This window comes from Canis aureus, chromosome 32 (assembly GCF_053574225.1).
Source record: "Canis aureus isolate CA01 chromosome 32, VMU_Caureus_v.1.0, whole genome shotgun sequence".
Taxonomy (NCBI): domain Eukaryota; kingdom Metazoa; phylum Chordata; class Mammalia; order Carnivora; family Canidae; genus Canis; species Canis aureus.
The window spans coordinates 17,578,597-17,602,979 of NC_135642.1; the positions used below are offsets into that span (position 1 = coordinate 17,578,597).

The following is a 24,383-nucleotide window of genomic DNA, read 5'->3' on the forward strand; positions in this document are numbered from 1 at the left end:
AGGAAACAGAATTCGTAACTATGTGAAGTGATGGATGGTTAACTAAATTTGATAATTATTTTGAAATATATAAATATTTTGAGTCATTATGTTGTATATCTTAAACTAATACAATATGTTAGTATATTATATAGTATTATATGAGTAATTAGAATAGTTATAAGATTAAATATATCTCAAAAAAAACTGGGGAAAAGGATGATATGGTTAAGTTTAAATTTAAAAAAAAAGAATCACTGTAGTATATCTGGAGCATGTGTTTGGAAATAAAGACCATACATGCACACACAAATCTCTGATTTAGCTTACTTCAGACAGAAAGCCCGCTTGGGGAGGGTTTGAGGTACCTCTATTCTCTGTTTTCTTCATGCTTACATTCTCCATTTTCCTGCCCAGGCAAAGGCTGAGGTAGGTAGGGGTGTCTCTAGGCCAGTTCTTAGGTGCTTTACTTGTGAACAATATGGGCGTGGCAGATGGCTTAAGTTAGTGATCCTGAGTGGGCCTCGCTAATGATGAAAGCTAGATCTTTCTTTTGGGGGTGCTTTAGTTGGCCTTTCAAAAGTTACCTGCTTGTTCCCATTCTTTCCTATAGTTGTCATGATTAACTGATTAACTAGAGGTATCTATCTCTCGGATGGTCTCTTGCGACTTCTAGTTCAGCCCCCAGGCATCCAGCAGCATACTCCTAGGCTTTCTCCTGAGGTCCCTGTATCCAGAAGACCATACTCGTCAGGACCAAGAAGATTCTGTGCTTACTCTCTGAACCAAAGGCCCAGATCTGCTCAGGGAAGAACACTCCTACAACATAAGGAGTTTTGCTACCGTCTCAGGGCAGTAGGACTAAAGAGTCTATCATCAGGTATGCTACTAGGCTGCCCTACTATTGCCTTCTAGATTTCTAGGGACCTGATTAGATCCCAATGTACTTCACTTTATCTTCTTCAGGCAGGAGTCACTACTACTGTCTGTTTTTCTTTTTCTTTTCTTTTTTTTTTTTAAGATTTTATTTATTTATTCATGTGAGACACAGAGAGAGAGGTGAGACATAGGCAGAGGGAGAAAAGCAGGCTCCCTGTGGGTTCATTCCCAGGGGCCAGGGATCACGTTGAGCCAAAGGCAGACACTCAACCACTGAGCCACCCCAGGCGTCCCTACTGTCTGCTTTTTGACTGTAGGTAATATATTTCAAAACATTCTGAGTGATTTCTTTATCAAGAATGTTATCTAAACTTTACAAATAAGGCAAAAAAAGATTACCATGTCTTTTCAAATTAGTATCAGAGTATCATCTGACTAACCTGTCCAGAGGCCGTCACTCTAAAAAAAGATAACATTTTTGATTTACTATTTACCAATAATTAAGTCTCAGACTCTGGAAAGTCAGATATTAACTAAATTAAAACTAAATTTTTTTTGATCAGTAGAGATGCAAACAATCTTTTTAGTAGAGAAAAGGACTGATTTCTATGGTTATGATTTTTTGTCCCATAAGATGTTATATAATTTTCTATCTAACTTTGAAAACTTATCTGGCATTTATTTTTTTCCCCTGAATATATATGTATAATATATATTTTATATATTTATATGTATGTTATAGGTTATGTTACATATGCCGTTACATGTTATATAGCATTATATATTCAGTATATATATATATACACATAGTTTTGTCACCAGGCTAGTTGCTCATTAATGAATTAAATAAATTATTGACCCAGACTCACTGTTATTTTGTGTGAGAGTTAACTTTTTGAAAATTATATTTTGATACTCTTGAAGCTCCCTTTCTAAACTTGAAATTAGAAGGTGTTGCCTTGCTTGCTTCTCATCCCTTGGAAGAAGGATGGTGAGATCTCAGCAAAGCAACAGCTCTGTGTAAAGAACTGTGTTCACCAATCCCTTTTGCAAAAGCCTCTCTTCACACTCTGGCCCCTTATTACATTCATGAAGTAGATGAAAAGATTTGGGATTCTGGGAACAGGTTTTGGATCATTTCATTTGAAAATTGGCATATGGAAGGTTTGTCTCTCACTTATGTTTGACTCCATGATCAACTATCATATTGACAGTTCAGTCAGCCTGAGACACAAAGTCATCCTCTAACTTCTTGTTTTCCTACTAACAAAATAAAAGAATAAACTGACTGAATGGACAAAGGCAGTTATGATTACTTTTGACTTTTGACTCATTTGTAGGAAACCAAGTTCGCACATTTGGAACACCTTTTTATTTAAGAAATCCTTTTAATTCTCAATGTGGATTCAGCTGGCAATATTCTTTGAACCTCACATTTTCAAAATATCTATGTCTAGAAACTTCTGAAAGAGGTCAGTATCGATTGGTCTGGCTTCTATCATCTGTGAAGCTGAGAATGCTTCGCTATTTATGTAGAGCAGATACAAGGCAGGTGGTGAGCAAGGGCATAGAGGACAGACAGTGACCTCATCTCAAATATTGTCTTCTTATATATGTAACATGATCGTTCTGTTTAAAGTGACTTTGAAGACTATTAGACTTCTTATGTAAAACCTATATTCAAAAATACTTTCTAAAATCCTTTATAAATGATCAACTGGGAATCATTTATCTGATTGTGATTATGACCCCTCACCATGTTTTAATATCAATTATGGAGATGTGCTCCAGTAACATAAAAAGTTCTGTGGTATGTGTCTGTATACAACTTGAAAACTTGAAGACAAAATAAATGCAAGACATTTCATTTAACATAGACTCTGAACACAGTGTGAGTATTTGCAATTACTGACTAAGCAAGATTGACAAGAACTTTCAGGCTGGGATTTTCTTTGCTTATTGCATTTCATTTTCAGATGATCAAAACTTTGGAAAATGATAATGTCAGTATAGGCAAGCCCAAAGAGGTTGCAATCTTTGGTTAGAGGCATAAGGTGATGTAAGCTTAACAATTACGAGATTTCTACAAAGTTTTAGATTTTTTAAAAAGGAAAAATATTTGTTCATTGCAAACATTAGGATCCAGAGTTGATTGATTATCATTATAGTGCTATATTTTCTTGGAAAATACTAAATACAAAATACTCCTTCATTTTCCATTTTATATTCAGGCCCTGCAATCTTTAAAACGTTTGAAATGCAAGTTGTAAAATGCAAGTTTAAAAGAGAATTCATTGTGCCAGAATTGACAGAGGGCAGCAGAAAACTTACAAGCTGTCCTCTAGTCGATTCAGAAAGTAATTAATTGCAGCTGCTGTTTTGCAGCAAGCTGGGGAAATGTCACCAAATACAGAAAACTCCAAAAAGAATGACAAGGCCTTCCTGTAATTTTCCCAGCCTAAACAGAAAGGAGATGAATGCATTGTGACTGCTGTAGGTAATGAGACTTTGTAAGATTATTATAAATAGGGTGCATAATTAGTGTTCTACAGTTCAGTAAGCATTTTGTGTTGTTTTTGTGAATTTGGAGTAGGCCCCAATGGCTTGACAAAACATTCACTCTCTCTAAACCAGGCAAACATCTTGGCTTCTGACACTGCTTCCAAATACACTGACCGTCAATTACTTGTGAAGATAAATTTAGAAAAGAATCAAAACATTAACGACAAGAAGAATTAACAGTGAGTTAGTGGCTACCATGTGTCAGCAATGTGCTATTCACTCTACAAACTACACATTACCTGTATTATCTCATTTAACCTGCATCAGGCAATTATTGCTATCCTCTTTCATAGATGAGAAACTTAGGTCTGAAGAGGTAAACTTAACCAATATTCATAGATAGCAAACTATTTGAACCTACATCTATATAATTTGAAATTCTTGATTCTCTGAATTATACCATCTTACTCTCCAGGTTCTGCAAGGGATGGGAATTTATATTGTGGATTTTTTCCTTTGAGCAGCTCTTTGGAGTTATGTTTATTATGCTTTTTAGTGAAAAATGTTCCAGAAGAGCAAATGCATTCACTATGGAGAGGCTGGCGAAGGGAGGCATTACAAAGGAAAAACAAAAACATGTTGAAATTGTTAATAGAGGAGTGTCAGGCATCATCCATCCTTCTGTACTTGTATTTGTAAAAGGGAGCTCATAAATATCCAAAAGTTTTCATTTATTTTCGGTAAGGATTAAAAATAAGAAGACTAAAAATAATATGACTATCTGATTCTAAAATGAAAAGAAGGCATCATCAGCTTAGAAGAACCCAGTAAAAAGGAAGAAATACATATCTCTTTGTATCAAGAAAAAAAAAAAAAAACCCTGTAATTTAGCTCACAAATGTCATGACCAAAGACATTGAAAACTATGGTATGAACTAAGGATCTGTATAATCAGGGACTCATGGGAAAGAAAATATAGGGAAAGAGAGTAAGCCATGTTTCTGAGGAGCACCTTACCATGCATTAGTTGGGAAATGTTATAAAATAATGCAATCAAAAGACCCAAGGGACAAGGGCTTAAGAATTACAGAAGCTTACTATTCTTTCACAAAATAGTTAAAAATAAGCCCATAACCACTAGGAAAACTCTGTCATGCTCAAGATATATCTTCATTTCTGAATGCTTGGCATCTGCAACTGCATCAGATGTGTATGTGCCAGTCAATGGCAAAGAGGAGAGGGTCAAGGAGAAAGCAGACTTAGTCATCTATAATTAAGATCCAAAAGTGGGACATAAACCACTGCTGCTTAGAACTTGGTCATCTAGCCACAAGGGCTCCTAATTGGCCATGTGCTCAGCTAAGACTCTGGAAGGAGAGTATGAATATCGGTGGACAACTACCAATATCTGCCATACTCAGCTGGAAGGAAAGAAAGTAGGTGGCTTAGCCAGAGGAAACATCATTGTCCAAAGTTTGAATTGAGGATTTCCTTCTGTCTCCTCAAAGTCTCTCCTCTTTGACGGGATACCTTTTTATCCTATCTCTGGAGGACTGTAAAGTAGAGAAAAGAAATAAATAGTTGTTAAGCATGCACCTTAAATGTTAAGGTGTTTTGGTGCCAAAATCCCATCATTCATCATTCCACCTTTTTCAGGTTGATAACGTTCAAAAAACCAAAACAAAAAAAAAATAAGTACATGAAAAATAAAGGGCCAACATTATTTATTGTCAGACAAAATATTATACAAACAAACATAGGGCTTTTCTAGATTTCATTGTTTTCTTCAGGAAATATTAGCCTGAAAGCCAAAGTATATTGTCCTACATCTTTTTGGAATCTATGGAGTCAACTCTGAATCTCTTTATCCTATAAGTCATATGAACAAGAATGAAAAGTATGCTTCACACACACCCCTCCTCCCCCAATCTGAGATGGAACTGAAAGTGAGAAGAGGCTGGTGGACCCTGTCCAACGTGTGCCTACCTCATAACTTCCAGACACAGAAAAGAGAATGCTGCATTTGGCTGAAAGAACTGAAACCAGGGACCACTAATGGTTGGGTGCATCTTATGTTACATTCACTATTTAGCTCTGACCAATGACTTCAGCTTCTTCTCCTTTTGGGGAGGTAGTTAGCAATTAGTAGACAGAAAGGATGGTAAAGGCAGAATTTCTTTCCTTTTCAGATTGAAGTATGAAAAAAAGAATAAGAAAATAACACACTAGCCACTGCAGAAGAAAGTACAACAAAACAAGTCATACAGCCACTGATTGGTCCCTTCTACTAAAGTGGTAATTCAAAAACCAAAAAACTTCAATAAGCCCAGGTATGATTTCTATATGTTGGAAGAATCTAAAGGAAACAAGATGCAAATACACATCCATACCTCTTCTGTTCTTGGACACAGGAGAAAACATGCTACATAAAACCTGGATAGTAAGCATTTTTGATCTGGGTGAGTTGGGATGAAGAATTCCCTGCTCTCAGTTATGAGTGGTCATGCTCCTCCATTCAGGAAAGGCTGTTGTTCCAAATAAGCATATATGATTTGACCTGCTTGTGTGTACTACACCTTAAAGATTGTTTCTAGGGGCCCTAACAGGAGCCTGAGTCTTTATTTATATCTCACTATTCAGATGGCTGCTTGCTGAAATTGAAGGGAAGTTAAACTGAATCTTTCAATTTGTGGTCCTTGATTAGTCTATGGACCCAAACCCTAAATTTAGTGTGTGTGATTATAAGCCACATTTTCCCATTATTAAAATGAAAATACTAACATATTGAAATCATTGGATCATTATGAAGATGAACCAGCATTATGAACACCAGGCATTTAACACAATACCTGATGTGATGCAATAATGTAATACATTATTAAAATTGTTGTTATGGATTTCATTTGCCATACAATATGGTAAGTTCTGAGGATGAAAGAACAATTAGCATATTTTTTTGTTTCAACAGGTATACAACCTAATAAAGAGAGATATGGTATTTTGAAGAGATGGGGGGTTGGGAGTCCTCATCTGATTAAGGGGCCCTGAACCAAGAAGCAGTAGAGTTTGAAAAGCCAGTAGCTTGAGGTACACTCACCAGCCAAAGGGGGGCTGGTAGGGTGCCAGGGATAGAGTGGAATCCTGATCTTTGTTGTCTTCTTGACCATTTTCTGTTTTGACAGCAAACAGATCTCCGCAGGTCAGAAATAGAAAGGTCATTGATATTTCAGAATTTCAAGAATCTGATGATGCTGATGAAGATTATGGAAGAGATGCAGGCCCTCTAGCTAAGAAAATTCACTCATTTTCCCAGGAAGCAAAAATAAGAGGCAATTTGGAAAGAATTCACAGGAAGATAGTGAGGACTCTAAAGAAAAAGATGTGGAGACCAAGAAGGGTGATTCTCACTCAGCAGAAGACAGTGAAGATAAAAAGATCATCAAAATATGTGTCAGCAATGGCAAGCAGCCTCTAAAGCAGCTTCCAATCAGAGAGAGAGAGATGCTCATGAAAGATGAGGGCAGTGAAGAACAAGAGGAGGTTGAAGCACCACTCCAAGAGAAAGATTCCAGCAGTGATGAAGATTTCCTAATGGAAGACTATGATGATAATGACTATGGCAGTTCCAAAAAAAAAAAAGAAAAGAAAAACAAAAAGATCCCTAAGAAGTCCAATCCTGAGATAAAAGAAAATGCCCAAACCTAAGCCAAAGGCTACAGTGAGGCCAAACCCCCTGTGAGAGGCAAAGGGAAGGTAGGTCACTCCACAGCTTTAAAGGTATCAAAGGAAAAGGCTCCTTCTCCCAACGAAAAGGAGAAACCAGATAGCTCTCCAGAAAAGAAGCCCTCTGCAAGCCATCCACCTGAAAAATCTGGGGATAACGGGTCTGAAGATGAAGCTCAGTCTGTGGAGGATTAAAAAGTAATGATGGTTTGGGGAGATATTTTATTTAAAAAAAAAAAGAAAAAAAGAAAAAAGGAAAAAGAAAATCTACTTCAGATAGAACATAGTTTTGGCTATGGTTTGATTCATGGACTTTCAGTGCTTTTATCCTTTTCTTGAAAATCTCTCTTTTTAAAGAAAATGCTTAAATTTAATTTACTTGTCTATTGGTCCTCTCTTTGCCATCATCCCTCTTTCTGACCCCTTCCCAATAAAGCCATGTGAAAGTAATCACTGGATTGACTGCTTCATCTTTTGATTTTTTAATGGAGTATATGACAATTGTAAAGCAGTAAGATTTGAGAACACTATGGAAATTTCTTTTTTTTTTTTTTTCCTAAACAGTAGCAAGTTGAACCGCAATCAAAAAACATAGAAGGGTTTTAGTTAAAAATGATTGCTTCTTTCTTTATCTGGGGTTAAAAAAAATCAGTTGTCATCTAATACAAGTTTATATGTCTATTATACACAAATATAGGTATCTAAAAAAATCATGATGTTAAACCCCAATTGATGGGGCACAGAGGAGATAAAGATGATTTCTAAATTATTACTGAAAGTATTCATATTTTTTACCTTGGGGTCAAGGAAGGGAATGGTGTTAACTGACCTTGTTTGGAGGTGTGTGTGTGTGTGTGTGTGTGTGTGTTTTAAATTTCATCACTCGTTATCTCAAAGAGACCAGGAGCCAGTGATCCTTTTATCTTGCTACAGTCTTTCAGGAACTTAAAAAAAAAAAAAAAAAAAAAAAAAAAAAAAAAAAAAAAAAAAAGGTCAGGTCAGGGGCCGCTAAAACTTAAATCACTCTTTCCTATTTCATTTTCTAATGGTTCTTGTTTTTAAGTACATATGTATCTATTGTTTCCTGGATAAAATTTTACCAAGGCTGAAAAAAAAAGAACCTTAGAATTTAAATGGCAAGATCTATGCACTGGAGTATATTTCTTCTTAACTGACATTTAGGTTTTAAGCAAATAAAGTACCAATTAATGTGAAACTCGAGAGAGAGATGAAAAGAAGTTTGCACAATAGAGTAATACTTGTTCTGAAATAGATGTATCCGAAGAGTATGTTTTTTAAAGGGAACACATGTTTTGCCTAATTTAATTCAAAAGAAAAAAAAAAGAAAATTTTGAAACTGCAGTTTACTCTCTAAATCCCCATGTATAAGGAGAGTCCCACCTGCAATTTCACCCATTTCAAGAAATTGAGTACCACCAATTTAGGTTGTCTTGCTTGATCCCCATAGCTGCAAACTACATCTCTTGCTTCACATCTTTATGTTCAAAATCTATCTCCATCCCACTTAGCTTGTGAAGGGTGAATGGCATTTTCATGTGTAGTGTTTATAAATATCTAGAGATAATGTACACCAAGCAGCTAGTAGGTATTCAATATATTTTCTGATTCAATAAAAGGGACCTAGTCAAACTAAGAGGATGTCTGAATGACAAAGAAATGTTTCCACCTGGAACAGCCTTTCTAAATGATTAGAATTGCTTATGCCCCAACAAATGCCCTTTCCTACTTTTCAGTTAAAAGGATGGAGGGTCCAGCTGGGGATTACAAAAACAGAGTGAAAGCTAGGTTAGGGGCACTAGAAAGAGAGTGTAGGAATCAGGCAGCTTTCTGATTTTAAAAAGTTTAAGAAGACAATCACTAAAAATAATTTCATTGTCATATCAGGGATCCTTCCCCTTTTAATAAATATTGGATGAAATCTCTTGACTTTTAACTTGCCAATAAGATTAATGGGAGAAAAAATTTGTGGAGATAGGACACAGAATAACCTGACAACTGCATTGAATTTATACCTGCATACAATGGACAGAATGACTTATATCATAGGAATCAGTGTGGCTATGTATAAGAATTTGCCAAATGTGTGAAAGAATGAGAAATTGATAGCTTCCTGGTAGTTCCTAGGAAATGAATACTTGCAATAGCTTGGTCTTTCATGCCATGTTGTCTATACTTAGCATATTCAAGTACTTTACCAGCTATGGATGCTTTTCTAATTTCTGATCACTCCTGGGACTGGTTTCCCAAACCAGATCGGCTTTTTTGCTCCAAGAAACATGTGCTGAGGTTCGCAGGCATTTCTACTTCTTCTGACATTTATGTTTCCTCCAGTGTCCCTTTCCCACATCTTCCGAAATAGGACATGTTCAGTGATATGAAATGTGTTGTCTGACAATGTGATCAATAGAGCAGAAACCTGCCTCCAGACACCCTGGGACCTATGTCTCATATTCATAAAAGGAGTTATTACTTTGGGTGCTGCTAGGCTGTGGAGTCTCTCCATTTTTATTAATTGTATCTCTCAGCTGCACTGGATAGGAAAGAGCTGCTGCTTTATGAGTTTTCTCATTTCCCCAATCCTGCAATGTTTTGGACTCTGAATGGGGAAAAAAGTAATTCACGAAAGTAGCAGTTGTTGTTTGTCTCATACAATTAAATTCCTAGAATTGACTCCAGAGGTGATGTTCTGAGGGGAAGCAGTGTATATTGGTCATAAATGTCTTTGCCATTTGTTGAAATTGGAGTTCGATTTGGAGATGAAATCTGATAAAGTAAACAGAGAGCAAGACTGGAGTTAGGACACATAAGTTATTGCCTGAGTACTTCTGCTGACTGGGAAGATTTAGCTAGATCATGCTTTTCTGTGCTACAGTTTCTTCCTTTGCAAATGTTGATAGCTTGTGCTATTCTTCTAGAAGATGAAGGAATTTTCTTTGTAATTATGTGTATATAGTAAGGTAATCAATATAAAAACTCTAAATTATAGCCAAGGCATGCAATCTGCAGTCACATAGTACCCTAAGCTTGGTTTAATGGTCAACTCTCACTGCCTTGAAACTTTTAATAATTTTGAGCAAGGGGCCCAACATTTTCCTCTTGCACTTGATTCTATAAATTATGTAGACAGTCCTGCTTATGGAATATCCAACTGTAGCTAAGGAAACTTGATAGATACAGATTTCTACACTATAAACCATAAATTATTTTTTTCAATGATATAAACTAATATTTCATCCAATGTTTTCAAACAGAACTTGTTTTTTAGTTCTTACCTCATAAAAATACTCAATATTAACTACCTTATTATAATACTGACAGAAGTAATTTCTGCTCAATTTTATAGGATCCAACCATCATTATCTTATGGGAAAATTAGTAAAATCTCCTGGGAGAAAGAAACTTATAAATTAGAAAAATTCTCTTTGGGTCAAGAATATATATATATATATACTTTAGTACTTTTGAAAAGACTGTAATTTTTACATAGAAACTGTGTTCTAGCACCTAAAGTCCCGGTGGCTGAATCAGGAAGAAGCCTAGACACAAGTTAACCCAGCAACACCTAGCAGAATGGCAGCCACCGCTGTGTCTCTCATACAAGGAATAGAAGGGAAGGGAGAAGAAATGGGTAGGAAATATCAGAAAGGGAGACAGAACATAAAGACTCCTAACTCTGAGAAACAAACTAGGGGGGGGGGTGGAAGGGGAGGTGGGCGGGGGGTGGGGGTGAATGGGTGATGGGCACTGAGGGGGGCACTTGACTTGACGGGATGAGCACTGGGTGTTATTCTGTATGTTGGCAAATTGAACACTAATAAAAAATAAATTTATTATTAAGAAAACAAGCTATGATAAATAATTTTTTCTGAAAATATTGAATAAAATGCATCAGTAACATTAACAACATATATGTGGGGAGGGTGCATGCTATGACTAGCCAGTTCGGTTGTTAGATACATTAGAGCTATGACATTATTTTTGTCCTTATCCTTTTTTTAGCCTTCTCATATAGATCTAATAAGTTGGAGGTTGTTTCTCAGGAATAGAGACTTTTTGCTGTTTGTTTGTTTGTTTGTTTGTTTGTTTTTGCAAGGGGAAGGAAGGGTGTGAGGTTGTTATTAATTCAAGTCCACATACATACAATCTAGAGATGAGCCACTCACAAACAGTACCCTCTTGTAGTCCCAGTTCTTCACTTATTTAATTGGCCAATCACAAGATTCATGATGTTAGATGGTGTACAGAAGAAATCCCATCTTTCATATTATATGCAAGTTGTCATTATATTCCTTTTGTCATAAACAAAAACATATGTTTGTTTCAGGGAGCTTAAGTTTTGTTTGGAATACAAGCATTATAAACAGATGAGGAGGGCCACCTAATTTAGACTAGGAAGGTAAAGAAAAAAAAACACACTTAAGTACCTAAATGATATTAGTAGCTAGCTTGAAGCCACAATTTGACCTTTAAGTTAGCCTGGAAGCAAAAAGTATGAAGCAAAAAATAGATAGGTGGACTGTGTATGATGAAAGGTATACTCTGGTCAAATATGAGAAAAATAAAGTAACTGAGGTTGAGAGACCTAACTAAGCTTTAATGAAAAAATAACAAACATTAGTTAATGGGAGATGACCTGTATTCAAGGTCAGTGGAATCTGACCATGAGAAGTCAAGTTTAGAGTATCAGGTTCTTTTGGAGAATATTTTCTTCTCTTTAGGAAATGCTATATGCAAATTCTGAGGTCATGGACTCTATTGTTCGCTCTCATATCACAAGGTTTATAGAGAATATTCTCGGTAATAAGCCTTCTATATCCTGTGTTGAGTAATGGAATGAATTGTCTAGCTAGTATGTAAGCAAGGAAGTTGAAAATAACTAGCCATATTTGTCCAAGTGAGACCAAACTGAACTATAACTAAGCAGTCCACCTATAAATTGTCTTCCTGGACAAATTCCCTATACTTTAGTAAGATACTCTTTATACATAAATAAGGATTCTGTTTATTCTATCTAGACAGAGAGAGAAGGGGTACATACTGATTTATTAATGGAGGGAAAATTTTATTAAAGCTCTTATTCTACTTTCCTAGAGAAGTTTTAAGTGATGTTTCAGAGTCTAAAATATCATTTTTAACTCTTTCTTTTGTATGTCATTGTTCTGCTATTTAATCTTCTCTGTTGGCAGAGTTTGTGAGGGTATTAAGGAACTAAGGACTTCTTCCTAATGACAATCTAGGAACATTTGTACTTTGAATAATGAAAGCAATGAAAACTAGTGGTAAATAGCATCCAGAATTTTTATCTAGGTCAGTTGAAAAACACATAACCAAGTCTAGGAAATAATAAATTCTCTTATAATTGATTTTTTGGTAAAATTCTAAACTGTTGAAAAATTTGCATATATTTCTATTTGTTTTTCTTATATTTGAGTATTTAAAAAAAAAAAAAACCTTAATTCTAAACTCTGAAAAAGGTGCATTTATGAATGTGATTTTAACTATAGAGAAACTATACCAAGGAGAAGCTATTTATTTAGTTGATGACAGTATGTTAATATAAATCTGTGACATGCATCATGTGAGAAACTATTAAAATTATATCAATTAAAGCCAATGCCTTGAAGAAATAATGGAACTCAAGTGAAAATATTTTTAATAAAAACATTATAAAAGAAACTCAATGTAATTAGTTTTTAAAATATTTTGAGCATTGATTTTTTTTAAATTATAAGTAGTTATATATTGCGAGGAAAAAAAGACTAATTAGTGGTTGATTCCTTAGGCAATAGAATAAAATCTATTGTTACAGAGAATAATTTTTTAAAAATCTAATGAAGAAATGTAAGCTCAAATCCCTTATATTAGGTAATTAAATGAGTCATGTTTCATATATTTGATCAAAGAATACTGTGAGGAGAATAAAGTTAGTAGAGCAAAAATCAATTATTTTGATTCCTGGGCATCTTGTTGTGTTTATTCATGAATTAATATTCTATGGCCTCAGATTCTTCTGCTAACTACAGTCTCACAAAGTATGCAGTTTGTCATATTGGGGCCCAAGAGATGGCATATGTATTATTTTCAGAATCACTCAGGAAAATAAGTTTCTTAGATAGCGGACCAACATTTTATTTTCCCTAAGTATACACTGCATTTAGCAGGAATGAAGAAAGGCAATGAAAAACTAGTAAACAAAAGGAATGTTTACTATTCTAGTTTTCTCTTTCCAATTTTTATTTACCTTTCTTCTTCAAAACAAATAAACAAACACTCTTTACTCGCCCCCACCCTCACCCCCACCACACCCCACCCCACCCCCGGCAAAAACAACGACAAAAAACCTGAGATACTGTCAAGGGGTGAGAGATCTATTTAATCAGAGTTCCCTTAAAAAATCCCAAAAATTTCCAAGTGGATTCTGTGCTGGAATGTCTGTATGAACTTTGGTAGAACAGTACCAGAACAAGGTCAACAGGACTTAGGTATCTCAGTGCCAGAGGGCCCCCTGCTGTATATGTATGGAGGCCCCATGGTCCTTGAAGATCATACTATGATAAACTCAAGAGCTCCTGTTCAGAGATTTGAGAAACGTTTGATGTACATCATTATTCTTAGTTTGGATATGACTTGCTTAATTTTATTCTGAGGTTTGTTAGGTATTTAAAAGTTTGACTTGCTCAAGAGTTCTAAAGGTTCGTTAGCTATTTAAAAGTTTGTATCTCCCCTTGTAGGTCGACAAAGCCTTCACAATAATAACTATTGGGAGTTTAAAATTCTTGCTTTCTGTTTTTTGTTTTTGTTTTTGTTTTTGTTTTGTAATGAGACTTCTTTCACTCTTGGCTAAAATTTGACCTGTTCTGCCTTTATCTAAGTTAATTTTCATATCCACTAATAGTATGCGGGTTATTTTTACCCTTTTATTTTTTTTTTAATTTTTATTTATTTATGATAGTCACACAGAGAGAGAGAGAGAGAGAGAGAGGCAGAGACACAGGCAGAGAGAGAAGCAGGCTCCATGCACCGGGAGCCCGACGTGGGATTCGATCCCAGGTCTCCAGGATCGCGCCCTGGGCCAAAGGCAGGCGCCAAACTGCTGCGCCACCCAGGGATCCCTATTTTACCCTTTTAAAGATTTCTGGAAAAAATGAAAAAAAAAAAAAAAAAGAACCACCTGTAGTAAAGATGGCTATAAGTTCTTTGCTATTCTCTATGTAAAGTATGAGGTCTTATCCCTCCCTGCCTTGAGCTGGCACTGGCTTTTTGGGCATATTAACCAGTGTAATACGACACAAATTACCTTCTGCAATTCTGAGGCTAAATAATAACAAATTTTGCAGTTTCTGCTTGGATGTCTTAGTACATTCCCTTTGGAATTCTGAGACTATACAATAAGACAGAGGTCCCAGTTGAGTTCATACTTCCAGTCTTTCCATCAAGGTAACAACTACGTGAGTAACCATCTTGGATTCTTAGTTTAAGATGAATGCTGAGTCTCCTAGGCTAAAAGAGAAAAAGAGAATAAAAACAATAAGATGACTCTACAAAAGACTGGAGATTGAGTTGGAGACTATTAAAAAAATAGAAGTTCAGAAAATAGCCTTACCATGACAAAACAAAATAATTCAGCAGTAGAAAGAGAGGAATATACTATGAGTAGGGAAACTATGATAGGGAAAGCAGATATGAAAACTGATGAATAAGAATACTGGTTACTGAAAAATGAAAAGAAGAATTGAAGGTAGCCACGAATAGGAAGGAGTCCCAAGAGCAGTATATAAATTCTCCCCAAATTCTTGACTGACCCCTGAACCTTGGCATTCAATAATCACAGAGTAAACTACAGCTGGAATACTGACATATTAGTCAGTTTTCCTTAAACAGTTTTCTTAATAAGCCTTCACAGTGACTATTGTTTATATTTTATTGGCCACTTTCAGTTGTAATGAGGTTAAAAATATAGTCTTCTTTCTTTTTTTTTTTTCCACTGTAGATTACTATCAGCAGAAATAAAATAGAATTTCTGTCTATAAAGGAGAAGAGAATTCTAGGCACCTACCTGGAATTAAATATCCGCCCCCCTCCCCCAAGTTAAACACTTTGCAGATATAGGAATGCTGAAATAGATTAATGAGTTGTGACTACAACCTAATCCTCACTCCCTCACTTTCTGTGTAAAGACCCAGATTATACTGTTTTCACCAAGATGTTGAAAAATTTTGGTGAAAGGGGCAAGAACATCTTTGGGAAGAAACACAGTGGCTATTCTCTTTGCTAAGAGATTCTGGTAAAAGAGAATAAAATTAATATAGCTTACTGGGTTTCTACCATGATTGCACAAATGTTCTCACCATAGGGATCTCTGGCCATAATTAATTGGTTATGAGGTCTTTTAGACTGAAATACTTAGTTAGGCCATAAAAAAATTTAGTTAATATATACTTCTGAATAGCCCCAGACCTGTTGAATAGATGCCTGACTACAGCCACAATAAGAGAAAAATCTCCACTTGAGTCAGTTCATAAAATCTTCTCTGAATGTATAACTTCTATCACTTCTTTTATTTGACCTGTAGTCATACTTCTTAAACTTTTGAATTATTAACTCATATTAGTACTTGTCTTTGTATAAATGTCTTATCTCCAAAACTAATTTGTAGTTTTCTCTAAGTAGGAGCTATGTTTTATGCTTTTATATGTTAATTTTTCTGTATTCATGAATATTTTCTGGCATATGCATTACTTCACAGAAAGAAAGAAGATTAGGCACTTGGGCAGTACGTTTAACCCTCTCAGATACTGTGGTTTACCACGATACTGATTCTCTAATTGGAAATGTTGTAGTTTCATTTTAGTTGGGGTCTCCAGGCTGTCACTGCCTGCTCTGGTTGTGCTATTATCAGGAACTCATCCACACAGCTTCTGAATCCCTTTGTTCATTTTTGGACAATCTTTGAACATAAATTCACGCCCTCATTTGTTCCACAAATGGGCACTCCATAACGGCAGCTCTTTGCATCCTAAAGCCCTTCTCTGTGATCTTGTACTGTTTTCATAGAGTGCAAAGAGACTCACCCTGGAAGCTTCCATATCTGGGGCAAGTACCTCACCTGGGTGTGGGCAGGGAGAAAGCCACATTGGCATTTTCTCAAAATAAGTGAAAGAGGTGAAAAAGGTCCTGAAAATAAAACTCTTGAAGTTCTGTGCTTTCTTATCAGAAAAGGAGACAGAACATGAAAGACTCCTAACTCTGGGAAACGTACTAGGGGTGGTGGAAGGGGAGATGGGCGTGGGGTGGGAGTGACTGGGTGACAGGCACTGAGGTGGGCACTTGATGGGATGAGCACTGGGTGTTATTCTATATGTTGGCAAATTGAACACCAATAAAAAATAAATATAAAAAAGTTCTGTGCCTTCTCATGTTGTCTAGATTCTTAGAACTTGCCTGAATTGGACCCAGTGGCATAAAAGTGCCTTCGTTGGTAAAGTATTGGCAGAAAAATATAGCTATTATACTTCTTGTTTCCTAAAGTGCCTATCTCAACAACGAACATGTTATCCATCTGTAATTCATTTATTAAATTGATTGGATAAAGTGTTTAGACAGGATATGGCTATTAATTTTTGTTAATGCTGCCTTCAATCAGAATTCCTTTCCCTATGCCCTGGACATTTATCTTGGGAAGATAATGATTTCTCTTTTTCTATTCACTTTTTGGACATTCAAGTATTTTATAAATATAATTCTATGTTTATATAGTGTAAAAAATAGCTGCATATATTTTAATCTCTCCATACATCCTCCTATAACACATACTAATCAATAGGGAGAGAATAGAAAACCTCCCATTACTCTTGCCTACACTATAATAGAAGACAGCAAATACACACACTTTGATTTATATGAAAATGGGGAAATAAATATCTGAATCCAGTAGTGTCATTGGCAAGCCCCACAAAAGACTGAAGACTTTTGAGACTTTCAGAGACTTAAAAAAAATAGAGTTCAGAAAGCAGCGTAACCATGACAAGACAAGATAATGCAGCAATGGAAAGAAATTACAACATGAGTAGGGAAACAGGGAGTAGAGAGAACAGGTTTGAGATGTGGTGAAAATCTCCTAATCCTAGGAACTGGTAAGTCAAAAGAAGAAAATTGAAAGTGGCCACAAATAGAGGAGGGTCCTAAAATAAGCACATAAATTCTCTCTAAATCCTTAGATCAGAGATCCCTGGGTGGCGCAGCAGTTTGGCGCCTGCCTTTGGCTCAGGGCGCGATCCTGGAGACCCGGGATCGAATCCCACATCGGGCTCCTGGTACATGGAGCCTGCTTCTCCCTCTGCCTGTGTCTCTGCCTCTCTCTCTCTCTCTGTGACTATCATAAATAAAAAATAAATAAATAAATAAATAAATAAAATTAAATCCTTAGATCACACCTCAACTCTGCATGCACCAAAGACTCCAATTATCCCAAGGTAAACAATAGCTGGAAAATGGAAATACTTGATGTGAGATTTCAGCAGCTACCCAGGGAAAGAAGACAGAGTGTGAAGTTCAGGCTTCGTCAGGTTAGAAGGGCTTGGTAAATAAGTTGGATTTTCATGATTTAGAAGTCAATATTATTTCTAAATACTAAGAGATTTGCCCCAGGTTTAAAGGCAAAATTTAATGAAAGGGAATAAAGGAAAAGGAGAGAAAATGAGTGAAAATATCAGAGAGGGTGACAAAACACGAGAGACACCTAACTCTGGGAAATGAACAGGGAGTAGTGGAAGGGGAAGTAGGTGGGGGATTGGGGTGACTGGGTGATGGGCACTGAGGGGGGCACTTGGTGGGATGAGCACTAGGTGTTATGCTATATGTTGGCAAATTGAACTCCAATAAAAAAAAGAAAATAAAAGAAAATAAATAAAGGCAAAATTTAAAAATGACACATTTTAACAGAGATTGAAATGAAGATTCCAGAAAGTTGAGGTTCTCTGCTGGTTATTTATCTGATTAGTAAGCAAACAATAAATGACAAAAAAAAAAAAAACTACAAAAAAAAACCCAAAAACAGCATAATCAAGAGTTTCAACCAAGTAGCATCTCTGGTGCACATGATAACATTTAAAAAAGTACTAAATAGGTGAAGAGATGAAAAATTTGATTGATAGCTAAGAGAAAAATCTATCAACAGAAATAGCACAACAGACAATATAAATGTTGAAATTAGCAACGACTCTAAAATATTAGGCTACATTTGTCACAGCATTTACAGGAAAATATATATAATTGGTAGAACAATGGAAACTTTAATTAATATGTATTTGGCAATCATAGAAATAAAAAAAAGAAAATACCTGAAATTAAAAATCATTGAGATTAACAGAATAGTAGAGTTCCAATAATCTCTAAAGCAAAATCATCCTAATATATATGTAATTGTAGTGTCAGAAAGAGAGGAGACTGAAAAGATAATTAAAAAAAAATATTGTGTAAAGACGTTCCTAAACTAATGAAAGCCATCAATTCAAAGATCTGGATGATTCAGCAGAATTTTAGCAGGATAAATTCAAAGGAAAACACATTTATGTATATCAAGTCAATATGCTGAAAACTGAAGACAAGGAAAAAAATGTAAATCAACTAAAGGAAAGTAGGTGCATTGCAATAAGAGGAACAAGGATAAAAATAACAATTGACTTATCCTTAGAAATAATGGGGGCCAGAAGGTAATAGGGCCATATCTTCAAACTGCAGATTTAGAAAAAAAAAAAATCCATCAACTCAGAATTCAAAATCTAACAAAAGTATCTTTCAAAAATGAAGACAAGGATTTTTTAAAGTAAGTGAAAGCTGGGGAAATTTATTACCAGCAGATCAATCCTATAAGTAATGCAAAAAGAAAATTTATTTTTGGGTGAAGGGAGTTCCAAGTTAATAAAATTAAGGATCTACAGGAAAAAAAAAAGAATATCACCGAAAATGATCACTATTTGAGTAAATATGAAAGATAATTTTTGCGTTCTTAAATACTTTTAAGTCAATTGACTACAGAAAAAAATCAGAGTGTGGAATTCAAGACATATAGAATTAAGACAGATAAGAATAGCACAACACACAGTAAAACTGAATTGTAGTATTGCAAGGTTCTTATATTATCTGTCTAGTGCTATAATAATAACTTGAGTTAGTGATAAGGAAACATATTTTAATACTACTAATAACTGTACAGTAAAAACAAAATAGCAATTATCAAAGGTAGAGCTAAAGACAATAGAGGGGAAGGAATGGAATACCACAAATACTTGGAAAGCAGACAGGAAATAAGGTATAAAAGAAGAGAAAAACACAGAAAGTAAAATATAAATAACTAGAGAGCAGACTGAGACAAGCAGCATGAAAGAGAAAAAAAAGTAAAATGATTTATCATTAAAACAGAGGAAATAAAACTATCTTGAATTGTTGATTATTAACAGCATGATTAGCAGCATGATTGTTTATTTAGAAAATTCTAAGAGATCCATAAAGAAGTTACTAGAATGCTTAAGTGAGCTTGGTAGGATTGTAGGATATAAAGTCAGTGTACAAAAAAATCAACTGCATTTCTATGTAATTAAAAAAAATGTAAATTTATCTAAAAATTGCCATTAATAAATAATAACATCAAAAATACCCCTGAAATACTTAGGGATACATTTTGTGCATGACACACACACTGAAAAGAACAAAATACTGTTGAGAGAAATTAAAGAAGACCTAAATAAATGAGGTGATACCATATTTGTGAATCAAAAGAATAAATATTTTTAAGATGCCAGTTTTCCTCAAAGTAGCCCCAATCAGAATTATAACCAACTTGTTAAAAATAAAGACCAAAAAGCTAACTCTGAAATTTTTATGGAAATTCAAAGGATCTAGAATAGCCAAAATAATTCTGAAATACAACAAAGTTGGAGGACTTACACTACCTGGTTTCAAAGCTTACTTTGGAAAGCAATAATCAAGAGACAGTGGTCTAAAAACAGACCCACACTTACATCAGTTGAAGGCCAACTAAAGTTCTAAAGTCATTCAATGGAAAAAGTAAATGTGTTCAACAAAAGGTGCTAAATAAAACTGGATATCTATATGTAAAATAAATGAACTTCTACCCTTACCTTTAAACATATGCCAAAACTGACTTAAACTGTATTATTTACATATGTCTAAAAATGAAAAAATAAGACTTTTAGAAGAAAATATAGGAGATAGACCAAGGTATTTTAGATATCAAAAGATTGAACTACAAAATAAAAGTAATACTATATTAAATTCAAAACTGTGGTTTACAAAAACATCATATAGAAAATGAAGAGATAACTTGCAGACTTGGAAAAATATTTTTAGAACACATATATAGTAAAATTATACATTTCTATAAAAGAATGACCCCCCCCAACTTGGGAAAAACTTTTGAATAAAAACATCACAAAGTGGGTATCCCTGGGTGGCTCAGCGATTTCGCGCCTGCCTTTGGCCCAGGGCGCGATCCTGGAGTCCTGGGATCGAGTCCCGGGTCGGGCTCCCAGCATGGAGCCTGCTTCTCCCTCTGCCTGTGTCTCTACCTCTCTCTCTCTGTGTCTATCATAAATAAAAATAAATAAATAAATAAATCTTAAAAAATATCACAAAGTTACACAAATGACTAATACACATCAATTCTATGCTCAACGTCACCAATTATCAGAAAAATATAACTTAAAACTACAGTGAGATAACACTATGTACCTACTAGAATAGTTTAAAAAAAGATTGGTATGCCAAGTGTTGATGAGGATGTGGAGCAGCATGGATTCCCAACCACTACTGGTTATAGAAAATGGCACAAAATGGTACAGCTACATAAGAAAAAGTTTGTTAGTTTCATATAAAGATAAATATAAATTTACCATATGACTCAGGCACTCCACTCATAGTATTTATCCAAGAGAAATGTAAACTTTTATATATAAAAGACATATAGTTGTATATTCATAACACCTTTGTCTGTAAGAACCAAAACTTGGACATAAAGTCAATCAACAGGTGATTGGATGAACACATTGTGATATTTACATTTAATGTAATACTGCAAAAAACATGAAATGAACTATTGCAATAGCATGGACAAATCTCACAAATGCAAAACAAAAGAATCCAGACACAAATAAATACTTACTACTTGATTCCATTTATATAATACTCTAAAGAAGACCATTTTATTTATTTTTTATTTATTTTTATTTTTATTTTAAAGATTTTATTTATTTATTCATGAGAGACACAAAGAGAGAGAGAGAGAGAGAAGCAGAGACACAGGCAGAGGGAGAAGCAAGCTCCATGCAGGGAGCCCGATGCGGGACTCGATCCGGGAACTCCAGGCTCATGCCCTGAGCCAAAGGCAGGCGCTAAACCGCCAAGCCACCCAGGGATCCCCAAGAAGATAGTTATAATCCATAGTGACAAAAAGCAGATCAGTCCATACCCTGGGTATAGAAATAGGGTTAAGGACTGAATAGGAAAGGTGGCAAGATAACCTTGTTTGTTTGATACCACTGTAATGGTGGTTACATAAGTATATAAATATTCATCAAAACATATTAAGCTATATCTTTAAAATTGATGCGCTTTTCTCCTATGCAAATTAGGAAGTTAAAAAACTTAATAAAGTAAGTTTTTTTTTTTTTTTTTAAGATTCTGTTTATTTATTTGAGAGAGAAAGTGTGTGAGTGAGCATGCAGAGGGGCATTGCGACGGGGAGAGGCAAAGGAAGGGGGGGCAAGCCGACTCTTGCCCAGCAGGGCACCTGTCCCAGGGCTCTATCCCAGGACCCCAGGATCATGACCTGAGCCAAAGGCAGATGCTTAACTGACTGAGCCACCCAGGCACTCCTGTGAGGGTTTTTTTTTTTTTTTTAATTACAAAATATTAAATACTTAAGAAGTAAATTTAAGAAAAGATTCACAAAACTTTAAAAAAATCTACATTTTATTGTGACAAATTAAGAAAAATAAATAAATGAATGTTTGTTTGTTTTAAAATTTACAAGCTGATTCTAACACTTACATAGGAATTGAAACAGCCAGGAATAATTAAGACAAATCTTGAAGAAATAGAACACAGCTGGAGTATTCACTAATACTATCTCTTCAGACCAATGATAGGATATACCTACTCCAATTAAAACAGCATATTGTGAATTATAGGCAGACCAACAGACCAATGCAGCAGAATAGAGTCCAGACACACAAATATTGTAGCTTAATTCATGTCAAAACTGATATTATTGAGTACAGAAAGGATTTTTTATTCAGTAAATGGTTCTGGGAGAATCCCTGGGTGGCTCAGTGGTTTAGTGCTTGCCTTCGGCCCAGGGCCTGATCCTGGAGTCCCGGAATTGAGTCCCACATTGGGCTCCCTGCATGGAGCCTGCCTCTCTGTGTGTCTCTCATGAATAAATAAATAAAATCTTATTAAAAAAAATGGTTCTAGGATAACTGTATACTCATATATAAACAAAGTGGATCATGATCTTTATTCACAGCATACACAAAATTTAACTTCAAATGGACTGCAGATAATAAATATGGAAAGTAAAACGATTAAGCATTTAGTAAAAAACAAACAGAACATCTTTATGACCTTGAAGTAAAGATAAAATGTAGTCTAATCAAAAAGGAAAGAAGAATGTACCATATCAAAATAAAGAGTTTTCTTCTCAAAAAAGCAATATTAAGAGGATGAAAATAGAAGGTATAGAATGTAAGAAAAAAAAAATTTACAGCACATGCACTCAACAAAAAATCATATCAAAAATATGACAAAAACAAAATAAAACAACAAATCTATGAAGAAATAAGGAAATACAGGCAATCCACTACAATTTTGAAAAAATAAAATTCAAGAAATACTTCTCAAAAGTGTATATCTAATTGCCAATGAACATAAGAAAGAATGATTGACTTAATTAGTCATTAAAGAAATGCAAACTAAAACTGTAATGCTAACAATTATGCACCATAAGAATGTTTCAAGAGAAGAAAGAAGATGTTAAGAGCTGGTTAAGATGTGCGGCAACTCAAACTCTCATAACACTGGCAGGAGTGTAAATTGGTATACTTTGGAAAATTGTTTGACAGTATTTACTGAAGCTGAGTGTATAACCTATGGCCCAGCATTTTTATTTTGGATATATCTCCAATAGAAATTTATTCACATTTCACTAAAATATTTTTACCAGAATTATTATACTACCACTGTTTAAAATAGCCCTAAGTTAAAAAATAAAATAAAATAAAATAAGATAAAATAGCCCTAAGTTCACCTATATTAGGAGGGATAAATTCTTTGTGAGGTATTTTCATAATAGAAAATTGCATATACATTTAGAAAAAAAGGAATTAGAAAAACATATACTGTAGGATTACATTGATATTAAATTGAAATATCTAAATATAATTTCTAGTGTTAGATATCAATGTAGTGGTTACACTTGGGTACTGGGTAAAGCTGGAAGAGGACTCCAGGATTCCTAAGGTGTTAAAAATCTTCTTCAGCTGAATGAGTATGCAAGAACATACCTACCCACGTATGCTCACGTGGTATCAATATGTACCTTTATGATTTGTATACTTTCCTATGTGTGCGATGTACTTCAATTCAAAAATTATAAAAATATAAATTAGGTGAAAAGTGTAGTCCTAGCAAAATCAATATTCATTGTCTTTAGCTTTGGCTATTCAGCTCAAATTCGGAAATAATAGAAAAAGCTCACACCACACACTCTATGAATGTACTTTGAATTCCTAATCCTCTATTCTTATATGCATAAAGGCAGGAAATTTTGGCATTGTGCCAAGTTAAAATTTAAGCCATTTAAAGTTAGAACAACTCATTACTATATTTCCCATAAAACTACTTTGAATGTTCTGGCTCTGAGACTAATTGGGGAGAGAACAGTATTTACCATCCCATGTGAAAAATGAGAAAACGAAGTAAAATTAACTCTTATGTAACCAATGCTTAATATTATTATGATTTCATAGGATCAAGGCAAGGAGAGAAAGCAGTAGGACTCTAACCAGGGTACCAATTGTGTTAGTTTGCTAAAGCTGCCATAACAAAGTATCACAGACCGAGTGGCTTAAACAATAAAAATTTACTTTGTCACAGTGTTGGAGAATAAGAGTCTAAGATCAAGGTGCCAGCAGGGCTGATTTCTTCTGAGGCCATTCTGCTTGGCTTTTGGGTGATCAGCTTCCTGTCTTCATGTGGTTTTC

General features: G+C 34.9%; 2 long non-coding RNA genes and 1 pseudogene across 3 annotated transcripts in view; 2 read left to right on the plus strand and 1 right to left on the minus strand.

Moving 5' to 3' along the window:
• The window catches only part of LOC144303159 (uncharacterized), a 49,661-nt gene extending 48,741 nt beyond the window's left edge, over positions 1-920 (plus strand). The window contains exon 4 of the long non-coding RNA XR_013370180.1: positions 656-920. This is a non-coding gene — a long non-coding RNA (uncharacterized LOC144303159). The remainder of the gene's footprint in view (positions 1-655) is intronic.
• The window catches only part of LOC144303160 (uncharacterized), a 69,236-nt gene that overhangs the window by 26,363 nt on the left and 18,490 nt on the right, over positions 1-24,383 (minus strand). The window lies entirely within an intron of this gene.
• Positions 4,710-7,385, plus strand: LOC144302823 (nuclear ubiquitous casein and cyclin-dependent kinase substrate 1 pseudogene; annotated as a pseudogene).